We start from the raw sequence: 12211 nt of genomic DNA, 5'->3' as shown, positions 1-12211 counted from the left end.
ACATTTTTAAAGTGCTTACAGATAGCTTTGTACTGCTTGTTAGTCTGTTCAACTTCCTTATTCACCCATGACCACTGAGGCAAATCATGTTGATGAGGCACATTAACGATGATCTCATTGGTATGGTTAACACTTAGAGAATCTTCTTCAGTGTCAATATAGCTATCTTCCTCTCGTTTCTGCTGACTTTGCTTGCTCTGACCATTAACACTACGAAGTCTTTGTCCATTAGGACTGTGCTGTCTTTCTTGATTGATGCTGAAACCTCTCATAAACCAGCTCTTAGTTTAACGATTCCTTGTATTTCAAACTCGTTAGTCACGCAGGGCCTACTTTCCATTATCATTGCTGATAATCCTCATGCATAACTGTCTGCGTAAATCTTGATTTTACGATACTTCTTACATATTAGTTTGTTATTTAATAGGTTCAAGGTCTGTTGCACCACCTTATCAGATGAGCATGCTGATACAATTTTTATATCATATCTGTTTTGAAGTGAATCATATTTGTTATTAATTGGTAGAACAAAGTCATGCTCATTTTTATTGTCAACAAGTCTGCAAGAACTCCCCTTCGATTTTACAGTTACACATCTACTCCATGACCACTTCTTGTGGGCCATTACGGATCTAACCTCATTTTCTGGCAATTCTTCTGTGGTTTTAGACAAATTAACACACATCTGCTGATCACTGTCTTCCAAGTTAAGGCTGGGTCTTCTGTTTTCATCACTCAGTATTTTTAAGTCATCTTGCAGCTGAGCAATAATTCACAATAAAGAATTTCATCAGATACCGTGTTATGTTTTACGATGTTATCTATCGTATTGATGCGCACACTTTGGACAGATCCATTCGGCACTTTCTTCAGGTAGATCATGTTCGGTAATGTTTGCACATGCAAAATGATTACAACGATCACATGGATCACACAAAATACCATTTCTCACGTTTCTGTCACATTTTACACATTTAATAACACGGATGTATGTGTTGTTTCTGGGAGCTGAATCGCTACTACCTACAACGACCGGCACCATATTGCCATATATCTAGAGTTCAGAAATTAAGAAATTCAGCCTTCAGATGCAACTGATGGCTGAATTTCTTAATTTCTGAACAATTCACGATTGCTGATATGAAGACGGCTGCATGAGATTCAGTTGACTCTTTGGATTCTAAATGGATACACATTTAAAAACTGGGTTGTTTTGAAAATCAGCCTTATGCAAACACAATTAGTTTATTTCTATATTTACCCAGACATGTTTCGACATCTACATATTTAGTTTGTTTGACGACAATGAAGCGGTCCAACTATCTTAAGTATGTCAAGGTAGTTTTTTGCTTGTTGTGTGAAATTTAGTGCGTTTTGTATTTGGACAATTTAAGTGACAGGCGACAACTGTCTAAGAGTTAGTTCAATGTCGTACGTCAAGTATTGTGATGAGGGAAACGGTTTTGAGAACTATGATTTAAGGTTTGTCTCGTAATTCATCTGAAGGAAATATTTTTGTTTCTAAGTTTTGTCGCGCTATTTATAAACCTATATTTTGTAAAATGTGTCAAATTGTCATTTATCCTTCCTTACGCACCAATTTTATCCACGAGTACTTTCCATGAGATACTAAGGATTGACACATGGTGAGTTTAAATAATGTTTTTGGCCCAGAGAAGTTCTTCCTCTTGTTAATCGAAAGACTGGTTTCGTCCACGTTGCAATCGAACATGGAGTTACACAATCGAAGTTTTTATGGAGAATATCTTTGGTAATATTGACAATTAATCGTTTATATGGTGACAGTGCTACCAAAGCAGCAGAAGATGTGCATTGGCGTAACAACTGAGTTACGTATAAAAATTCACAACAATGTCGCGTAACTTTATTATAAGCAATGTTTGTCAGTGTTATCTAAATATGGTGTGATATAGTTTATTTATGCGTGATATACACGTAGAAAAGCTATGGACAACAAATCTGTTTGCTGTAGCGCTAAATATTGTTTACATATTACTTGCTGACGTGCCGTTTATAGAGAAATGTAAAGCGAAAACGTGTGTGTCGCTCTAACGTTAATGAAGTGTTTGACATATTGCGTGCACTCACGCAGAGGAAATGTGTTGTCTTTTGGATTAAACATTGCCGAATCAGCAAGAAACATTTCGAAATTTACGTCCAGGTAGGCTAATATTTTCTTTTGTTTTATAAGTTATAGAAGTGGTAGGGTGGCACACGGAAATTTCATAAATTGTAATGCAACTGTGTTGTAATTTTTAATGCATGGTTATCTGACTTGCACATTGCGTTTGTATTATGACAGATTATGACTTTGTCGATCTTCTATGCCACTGTTAACTTATGACGTCGTTGTCATTGATTCCATGTTTACAGATTTTAATTAGTGCGCTTCAGGATTCACCCTCGTGCAAAGTACACATATGCTTGTCGTTCATTCAAGTTTTGAACAACTTTCGATCAGTTAAGAATTTAGTTAGGCAACATTACTTTATATCAATTTTTTTCAACGTAATGCAAATATTCTGATAGAAAATTTTGACAAATAACTTGACATTTTCTTATTATACACCACATCGTATATCTCGAGAAAATGTCACTCATTAGTTGGTAATGAAACATTCGCTTTCGATCATTTTTCCTCAGAATTCACTTTTGTTATGAGTGAATAACGTGACCTGTTTTTACATTTTCTTCGTGGTGTTCTATCTGTTATTGTATGATTAAGTCAATAAACAATGTGACAGATTTATCTTGGTATGAAAGCAGTTAATTTTTGATCATGTCTTCCTCATAGCAATAGCAGATGAGTGTGGTGAATATGTGCCTTCATTTTGTCAATGCATGTGATTTCAGACGGTTTTAGATAATATTTTTACTTGTCATTTAACTTATTTTAGTAACTGCTGGACGTATTGTCACAAGAGTTTTGTTTGTTTGTTTACTTTTGGGGATAATGAGATTTTCGTGTTTATTTCTCGTGTCTTACTAAAAGAGTTGTAACATATTTTTTACATGTTTATTTTACCAGTTTTTCTCCCATAGTAAACATTTAACTCATTGTATGATGCTTTTGACACGAATCACGCTTTAAATTGAATTTTAACTCTACCGTATATCGAGATGTCATTGTAATCCAGGAATATTTCAACGGCAATGTTTTTGATACAAGATGGCTGCTCTGTATCAATGCATTGCTAATTGTGTGCTGATGGCACCTAATTTAGGCAAAATGCTGAACCCAACAAAACACGTAGGCCCATGAGATGGATAATTAACAAGTGTGTTGGTTGCAAGGATTCACCGTACAATTCACGTGTGACAGTGTGGTGAAAGATGCAACTGGAGGGACAAATAACCACATCATGTTTGGTGATAAGAACAGTCTTGGAGCCAGTGAGGTTTATTTGTAAATATATTGCTCAAAAGTTTTGTGGTAGCTGCTGGAGTATATGAGCAGAAACTTACATGATCACTTATATATTTGTTCATTTATTCACCAGTTTATTCACCATAGAGAAGTAAAGTGGTTTGTTTTGGGGCGTGTACATACACTATGTGATCAAAAGTATCCTGACACCTGACTGAAAATGAGTTACAAGTTTGTGGTGCTCTCCATCAGTAATGCTGGAATTCGATATGGTGTTGGCCCACCCTTAGCCGTGATGACAGCTTCCACTCTCGCAGGCATGTGTTCAATCTGGTGCTGGAAGGTTCCTTGGGGAATGGCAGCCCATTCTTCATGGAGCGCTGCATAGAGGAGAGGTGTCGATGTTGGTCGGTGAGACCTGGCATGTAGTTGGTGTTCTAAAACATCCCAAAGGTGTTCTATGGGATTCAGGTCAAGACTCTGCACAGGCCAGTCCATTATAGGGTTGTTATTGTCTGCTACAGGCCGTGCATTATGAGCACATGCTCTATCATGTTGAAAGATGCAATCGACACTCCCGAATTTCTCTTCAGCAGTGGGAAGCAAGAAGGTGCTTAAAACATCAGTGTAGGCCTGTGCTGTGATAGTGCCACACACGACAACAAGGGGTGCAAGCTCCCTCCATGAAAAACACGACTACACCATAATACCACTGCCTCCAAATTTTACTGTTTGCACTACCCACGCTGACAGATGACGTTCACCGGGCATTCATGATACCCACTCCCTGCCCTCAGATCACAACATTGTGTTCCGTAATCTGTCACTCCACACAACGTTTTTCCACTGTTCAATCATCCATTGTTTACACTCCGTACACCAAGTGAGGCATTGTTTGGCATTTACCGGCGTGATGTGTGGCTTATGAGCAGCCACTCGACCATGAAATCTTAAGTTCTCTCACCTCCCGCCTAACTGTCATAGTACTTGCAGTGGATCCTGATGCAGTTTGGAATTCCTGTGTGATTGTCTGGATAGATGTCTGCCTATTACACATTATGGCCCTCTTCAACTGTCGGCGGTCTCTGTCAGTCAACAGATGAGGTTGGCCTATACACTTTTGTGCTGTATGTGTCCCTTCACATTTCGGCTATCACATCAGAAACAGTGGACTTAGGGATGTTTCGGAGAGTGGAAATCTCTCTGCGTACAGACCTATGACACAAGTGACACCTAATCGTCTGACCACGTTTGAAGTCCGTGAGTTCCACGGAGCACCCCATTCTGCTCTCTCATAATGTCTAATCACTACTGAGGTTGCTAATATGGGGTACCTAGCAGTAGGTGGTAGCACAATGCACATAATATGAAAAACATATGTTTTTGGGGGTGTCCGGATACTTTTGATCACATAGTGTATTTCATACTACTTCTCATAACTTTGTATAAACAATTACAAACAGTAAAGATAAAAAAATTATATTGCTGAATTACTGACACATAATACAGTAATACTCTTTGTACAAATGAAAATAGTTTATTTCACTGAAAGGAATTACTTAATACTACTAAACATGTAGGCCTAATGACGAGAAACTTCTTCAAGGCCATTTCAAAGCATTTTCACTTGAGATTTTTAAATTTCTTGGAAGTTTGTTATAGAATTTGATCCCTGTGTAATGGGAGCTGTTGTCTGTCCTTTTCGTGTTAGGCCTGTGTCTTTCCAGATGATTATCAAAATGTTTCGTAGTATTGTAAATGTGCACATCTCTATTTAGACTATTATACTGCTTGTATTTAAAAGTTAGTATATCGTATTAGTAGATTCTTACTTTTGAAAATCTCAGTGCAAGACCCATTATAGCTAAGCTTACAGGTGAACATTACAGTAGGCATAGTCCGTATCAGTTCAGGCAGGTTAGGAAAAAGACTTACCTTCATAGTCTCAGATGTTATTGAATTTAGCATTTGTTAAAATGAAGGACTAAGTGGTGGTGTTGTTGTGGTCTTCAGTCCTGAGACTGGTTTGACGCAGCTCTCCATGCTACTCTATCCTGTGCAAGCTGCTTCATCTCCCAGTACCTACTGCAACCTACATCCTTCTGAATCTGTTTAGTGTATTCATCTCTTGATCTCCCTCTACGATTTTTACCCTCTACGCTTCCCTCCAGTACTAAATTGGTGATCCCTTGATGCCTCAGAACATGTCCTACCAATCGATCCCTTCTTCTAGTCAAGTTGTGCCACGAACTTCTCTTCTCCCCAATCCTATTCAATACCTCCTCATTAATTATATGATCTACCCATCAAATCTTCAGCATTCTTCTGTAGCACCACATTTCGAAAGTTTCTATTCTCTTCTTGTCCAAACTAGTTATCGTCCATGTTTCACTTCCATACATGGCTACGCTCCACACAAATACTTTCAGAAATGACTTCCTCACACTTCAATCTATACTCGATGTTAACAAATTTCTCTTCTTCAGAAACGTTTTCCTTGCCATTGCCAGTCTACATTTTATATCCTCTCTACTTCGACCATAATCATTTATTTTGCTCCCCAAATAGCAAAACTGCTTTACTACTTTAAGTGTCTCATTTCCTAATCTAATTCCCTCAGTATCACCCGACTTAATTCGACAACATTCCATTATCCTCGTTTTGCTTTTGTTGATGTTCATCTTATATCCTCCTTTTAAGACACTGTCCATTCCATTCAACTGCCCTTCCAGATCCTTTGCTGTCTCTCACAGAATTACAATGTCATCAGCAAACCTCATGGTTTCCTTTACTGCTTGCTCAGTACACAGATTGAATAACACCGGAGATAGGCTACAACCCTGTCTAACTCCCTTCCCAACCACTGCTTCTCTTTCATGCCCCCCGACTCTTATAACTGCCTTCTGGTGTCTGTAGAAATTGTAAATAGCCTTTCACTCCCTGTATTTTACCTCTGCCGCCTTCAGAATTTGAAAGAGAGTATTCCAGTCAGCATTGTCAAAAGCTTTCCTTAAGTCTGCAAATGGTAGAAAAGTAGGTTTGCCTTTCCTTAATCTAGCTTCTAAGATAAGTCGTAGGGTCAGTATTGCCTCATGTGTTCCAATATTTCTGTGGAATCCAAACTGATCTTCCCCGAGGTCAGCTTCTACCAGTTTTTCCATTCGTCTGTAGAGAATACGCGTTAGTATTTTGCATCCGTGACTTATTAAACTGATTGTTTGGCAATTTTCACATCTGTCAGCACCTGCCTTCTTTGGGATTGGAATTATTATATTCTTCTTGAAGTCTGAGGGTATTTCGCCTGTCTCATAAATCTTGCTCACCAGATGGTATAGAGATTTGTCAGGACTGGATCTCCCAGGGTTGTCAGTAGTTCTGAAGGAATGTTGTCTATTCCCGAGGCCTCGTTTTGACTCAGGTCTTTCAATGCTAAACTCTTCACGCAGTATCGTATCTCCCATTTCATCTTCATCTACATCCTCTTCCATTTCCGTAATATTGTCCTCAAGTACATTGCCCTTGTATAGACCCTCTATATACTCCCTCCACCTTTCTTCTTTCCCTTCTTTGCTTAGAACTGGGTTTCCATCTGAGCTCTTGATATTCATACAAGTCGTTCTCTTATCTCCAAAGGTCTCTTTAATTTTCCTGTAGGCGGTATCTATCTTACCCCTAGTGAGATAGGCCTCTACATCCTTACATTTGTCCTCTAGCCATCGCTGCTTAGCCATTTTGCACTTCCTGTCGATCTCATTTTTGAGACGTTTGTATTCCTTTTGCCTGCTTCATTTAGTGCGTTTTTATATTTTCTCCTTTCACCAATTAAATTCAATATTTCTTCTGTTACCCAAGGATTTCTACTAGCCCTCGTCTTTTTACATACTAGGTCCTCTGCTGCCTTCACTTCTTCATCTCTCAAATCTACCCATTCTTCTTCTACTGTATTTCTTTCCCCCATTCCTGTCAATTGTTCCCCTATGCTCTCCCTGAAACTCTGTACAACCTCTGGTTCTTTCAGTTCATTCAGGTCCCATCTCCTTAAATTCCCACCTTTTTGTAGTTTCAGTTTTAATCTACAGTTCATAACCAATAAATTGTGGTCAGAGTCCACATCTGCCCCTGGAAATGTCTTACAATTTAAAACCTCGTTCCTAAATCTCTGTCTTACCATTATGTAATCTATCTGAAACCTGTCAGTATCAGGCTTCTTCCATGTATACAACCTTCTTTTACGATTCTTGAACCAAGTGTTAGCTATGATTAAGTTGTGCTCTGTGCAGAATTCTATCAGGCGGCTTCCTCTTTCATTTCTTAGCCCCAATCCATATTCACCTACTATGTTTACTTCTCTCCCTTTTCCTGCTACCTAATTCCATTCACCCATGACTATTAAATTTTTGTCTCCTTTCACTATCTGAATAATTTCTTTTATTTCATCATACATTTCTTCAATTTCTTTGTCATCTGCAGAGCTAGTTGGCATATAAACTTGTACTACTGTAGTAGGCATGGGCTTCGTGTCTATCTTGGCCACAATAATGCGTTCACTACGCTGTTTGTAGTAGCTTACCCACACTCCTATTTTTTTATTCATTATTAAACCGGCTCCTGCATTACCCCAATTTGATTTTGTATTTATAACCCTGTATTCGCCTGACCAAAAGTCTTGTTCCTCCTGCCAGTGAACTTCACTAATTCCTACTATATCTAACTTTAACCTATCCATTTCCCTTTTTAAATTTTCTAACCTACCTGCTCGATTAAGGGTTCTGACATTCCACGCTCTGATCTGTAGAACGCCAGTTTTCTTTCTCCTGATAACGACTAGGACTAAGTAAGGAACATGTATTTCTTTGTTCTCTCCAAAAAAAATTCTGCTCCAAGATACAGCCCTCCAAAGATGACACTGCGCATACCATTTTAAAGATGTGAATTTTGGAAAAAATTTTATAATGCTGTTATCTCTGGAACCGTTCTAGATATTTGTTGGTTTGTTTTTATTTGAAAGATAATTCCTTTATGATTACAAACAAATCCTCCATTTGGACTTATCTGTCAAAGTTATTTTACTATAGTGTTCTGAACGTTTTTTATAAGTAATATATATTTCAAAAATGCCAATCCATACAATTTCGATTTTTTTCTGTTGATTAGTACCATATAGTTCTACATTCCCTGAAAAGGAGAGTGTCCACTTTTAGGCTGAACAGGTTTTATAAAAAATTTTAAATTTTTCCATACATGAAACCTGTTTTATTATCACATAATGGGCTCATAAAAATCAAAACCTAGCCTTATTTAACATAATTTTACTTTTGAAAGATGTGTAAAAAACTGTTTTTTCAAGCATTTTAGATGGTTCCAAAATGTCTGTGAAAGGTCCAGAGACTTAAAGGTTTCAATTTATACAACTACTGTGCACTCTGTTTTGTACTGAAATTAGCCAGTCAATGAACTAAAAATGTTAATCAAAATATCCACGGGTGTGCTGCCGGTCTATAGTGTCCAACGGGCACAATATTTCGGCAATCATACATGTCGCCATCATCAGGTGAACTGACGGACTGAGCTCCTGTGAACGTGCCGGCACGGAGATCCGTACGCTAAGGCTGCTCAGAGGGAACTGGGTTCGGTCGTGGCGGCGGCCGATTTATATACCCGCGGCGCGCTCCCTCCCCCGTCCGTGCCCTGCGCCACGGTCGCGCGGTGGAACAGATTGCGACGGCGTCTGAGATGACGTCGGTGTGATGGCTCTGTCCGCCGTGGTCATCACAACTATACGTTTGCTCAATTTACTCTTGATTAACCCGATCGCTGGTTCCCAAGCCTTGCTAAGATTATAGCCACGGTCACGGTTTATGAGGTCGTCATTGGTGCGAATTTCGATGGCCTCTCTAACAACGCTGTCCCAGTATCTCGACGTCTGTACCAGAATCCTCGTGCGGTCATACTCCATGGCGTGATTTTCCGACAAACAATGTTCAGCGACCGCCGACTTGCTCGGATACATCAGTCGAGTGTGCCTCTGGTGTTCACGGCATCGATCCTCGACGGTACGCATCGTCTGACCAATATACGACTTGCCACATTGACACGGAATCTGGTACACGCCGGCCTTCCTCAAACCGAGGTCATCTTTGGCGCTCCCCACCAGTGCACGAGTTTTATTTGGAGGACAAAACACAGTTCCGACCCGGTGTTTCTTCAGAATGCGGGCGATTTTCCCTGAGAGTGCGCCTGTGTATGGAATAATTGCAGTGCCTACCTCCTCCCTCGTGACTTCATCCATCTCAACAGGTTGTGCTGCAGTGGTTGGGCGGAGAGCACGTTGAATCTGCCACTCTGAGTACCCATTTTTTCGAAATACAGTTCTCAGATGTTCCAATTCCTGGGGTAGACTCTCTGCGTCAGAGATAGTGCGCACCCTATGTACTAGAGTCTTTCTTGCTTTTTAAAGTGCGTGCAATATGAGTTCGCCCATTACTTTGAGTCCAAAAATGTGTCATCTGAATTTCTTTCACTGAAGTATTTTGTTTGGACCATTCTTCTTTTTTCTGCTCATGGAATTCTTCAATTTCCTCTTTGGACAAAAGAATTAGGGCTATGGATGTGTAAGATTTCACAACTCTCGTAAAATCCTCAGCACTCTGAATCACAGCTGTATTTGGTCTGGAAAGATTCTGTTTTGTAGCATGGTGCTTCACGACACTTGTTGTCTTATTTTGAAAATATGTCAACTGTCATTGTTGTTATTCTGTTAAAACATTTAGGACACAAAAAGCCGTCACTGGAAACATCTTCACTTTGAAAGAGTCTTCAAATGAGAACACTTATTCCCATCCTGGACATAGTTTGTTTTTGTGTTGTCTTATATATCATTCTTTTATGGATGTGCAAATAATCAGCACACTTCACTCTCCTGTGGCCCCAGTCGGAAGACATTTCAAACAGTTCTTTTCACAAAACACACTGCAACTGTGTCAACCGGCAAATTCCTCACGAAAACACATAACTCACTGGATTATCTCAGATTTATTAGAAGCCTCCTCAGTAAACAAATTAGCACTGAACAACTACAATACAGACACCTGCAATGGACAACCACAACAAAGAAACTGACAAGAAACTACAACAAAGTGTAAGTAATATCTGCAACAATGAAAGTGAAAAGAAATAATTGAAACAAAGACAATAGAAATAAACATTGTAACAAAGAAGTTAGTGAGAAACAACTTGAGTGAAGACATACATTAAAAATTATTATTTAAAATAAAACCTGTGCAACTTAAAAGTGGAAGCCTTCTTTTTCAGGGAATGTAGAAATATATTGCACTAATCAACAGAAAAAAAAATCAAAAATTTTATGAACTGGAAACTTTGAAAAAAAATTTTTTTTTCCATAAATTATAAAAAAGTTCAGAACACTGTAGTAATAGAACTTTAACAGGTAAGTCCAAATGGAGGATTTCTTTGTGATCATAAAGCAATTATTTTTAATATAAAAAACTCCAACAAAATATCTAGAACTGTTCCAGAGATACAGCGTTTTAATTTTTTTTTTGTTTTTTTTTGTAAATTCGCATCTTCAAAATTTTTTTTTTTTTGCAATATCTTTGGAGGCCTGTATCTCGGGGGGAGGAATGTTTTTAGAGAAAACAAAACAAAAAAATGTGTTTCTTACTTACTCCTGAATTTTAACATATGCTAAATTCAATAACATTCGAGACTGTGAAGGTACCCCCCCCCCCCCCCCTGCCTTAAGTGATACGGATTATGCCAGTACTTCCTTTTCTTAATGGGTGAATACCCTGTTTACATGCTTGGCACAGCACACCTACATGCTTCAATACCATATGTGAGATATAGATACATTAAAGCATAGCATTTTACTCATAATTAATAACTTGTGCCATTGCCTTCATCGCATTCATAAATTTTTTTAGATTTTTGGAATAAGAAATCGATATCGTGCTTTCAAGAGTGAGGGAGAGAAAAGTTTAACACCCCATCAACAATGAGGTCATTAGAGACAGAGCACAAGCTCAGATTAGGGAAAGATGGAGAAGAAAAGTGGCCATGCCTTTTCAAAGGAACCATCCTGGCATTTGCCTTAAGTGATTTAGAGAAATCATGGAAAACCTAGATCAGGATGGCTGGCCACGGATTTGAATTGTGTCTTCCCGAATGTGAGTCAAGTGTGCTAATCACTACACTACCCTGCTTGGTATGATGCTTCCAGGAGAGACACCTGTGTAATATTACACTGTGTAAAGCTGTTTTATCATCCAATTTTATTTTTGTACCATCACCAGACACACACTCCATTGTACTTCATCCAATTCGTAGTGTATGTAAAAATCCATTAGACTCGTTTTATTGATATTTAAGCTTAAGCGGTTGTTTTGGAAGTAATTTTTTAATCCAAGTAAGATACCAGAACAATTTTCGGCCAGTTCATTCATGTTGCATCCCCAGTTAACAACTGTTATGTCATCTGCATTGTTAAGTACCTAGCTGTTGTGTTCATAGGCAGATCATTAATGTATACCAGTATTATTAACAATAGAGCCCCCAGAACAGACACTTGGGGCACGTGTGCATGCCACACTTTACTGCAGCTGAACCGGACTTGTACTTCTTAATAATGTTGTCCACTTTGTGTGTGATTTGTGTGATCTAATGTCATTCTATAGGTATGACTGTAAGAGGCTTTTGGCTATTCGTATGGTACCATATGTTTCCAGTTTATGAAGTAGCAGATTATGAGATACTGTGTCAGAAGCATGTGATAGATCTAGGGACAAACATCCCACCCTTTCTTTT

At 38.7% G+C, this 12211-nt stretch overlaps 1 protein-coding gene across 1 annotated transcript in view; it reads left to right on the top strand.

The window, feature by feature from the left end:
• Positions 1–1841: 1841 nt before the first annotated feature.
• Positions 1842–12211, top strand: part of LOC126462349 (protein dopey-1 homolog) — a 345125-nt gene continuing 334755 nt past the window's right edge. The window contains exon 1 of the mRNA XM_050096065.1: positions 1842–2182. The gene's annotated coding sequence lies outside the window, so the exon portion shown is untranslated. The remainder of the gene's footprint in view (positions 2183–12211) is intronic.

Source organism: Schistocerca serialis, chromosome 1 (genome assembly GCF_023864345.2).
Source record: "Schistocerca serialis cubense isolate TAMUIC-IGC-003099 chromosome 1, iqSchSeri2.2, whole genome shotgun sequence".
Classification (NCBI taxonomy): domain Eukaryota; kingdom Metazoa; phylum Arthropoda; class Insecta; order Orthoptera; family Acrididae; genus Schistocerca; species Schistocerca serialis.
The sequence above is the reverse complement of the archived record's forward strand: the minus strand, read 5'-3'. Positions and strand labels throughout refer to the sequence as shown.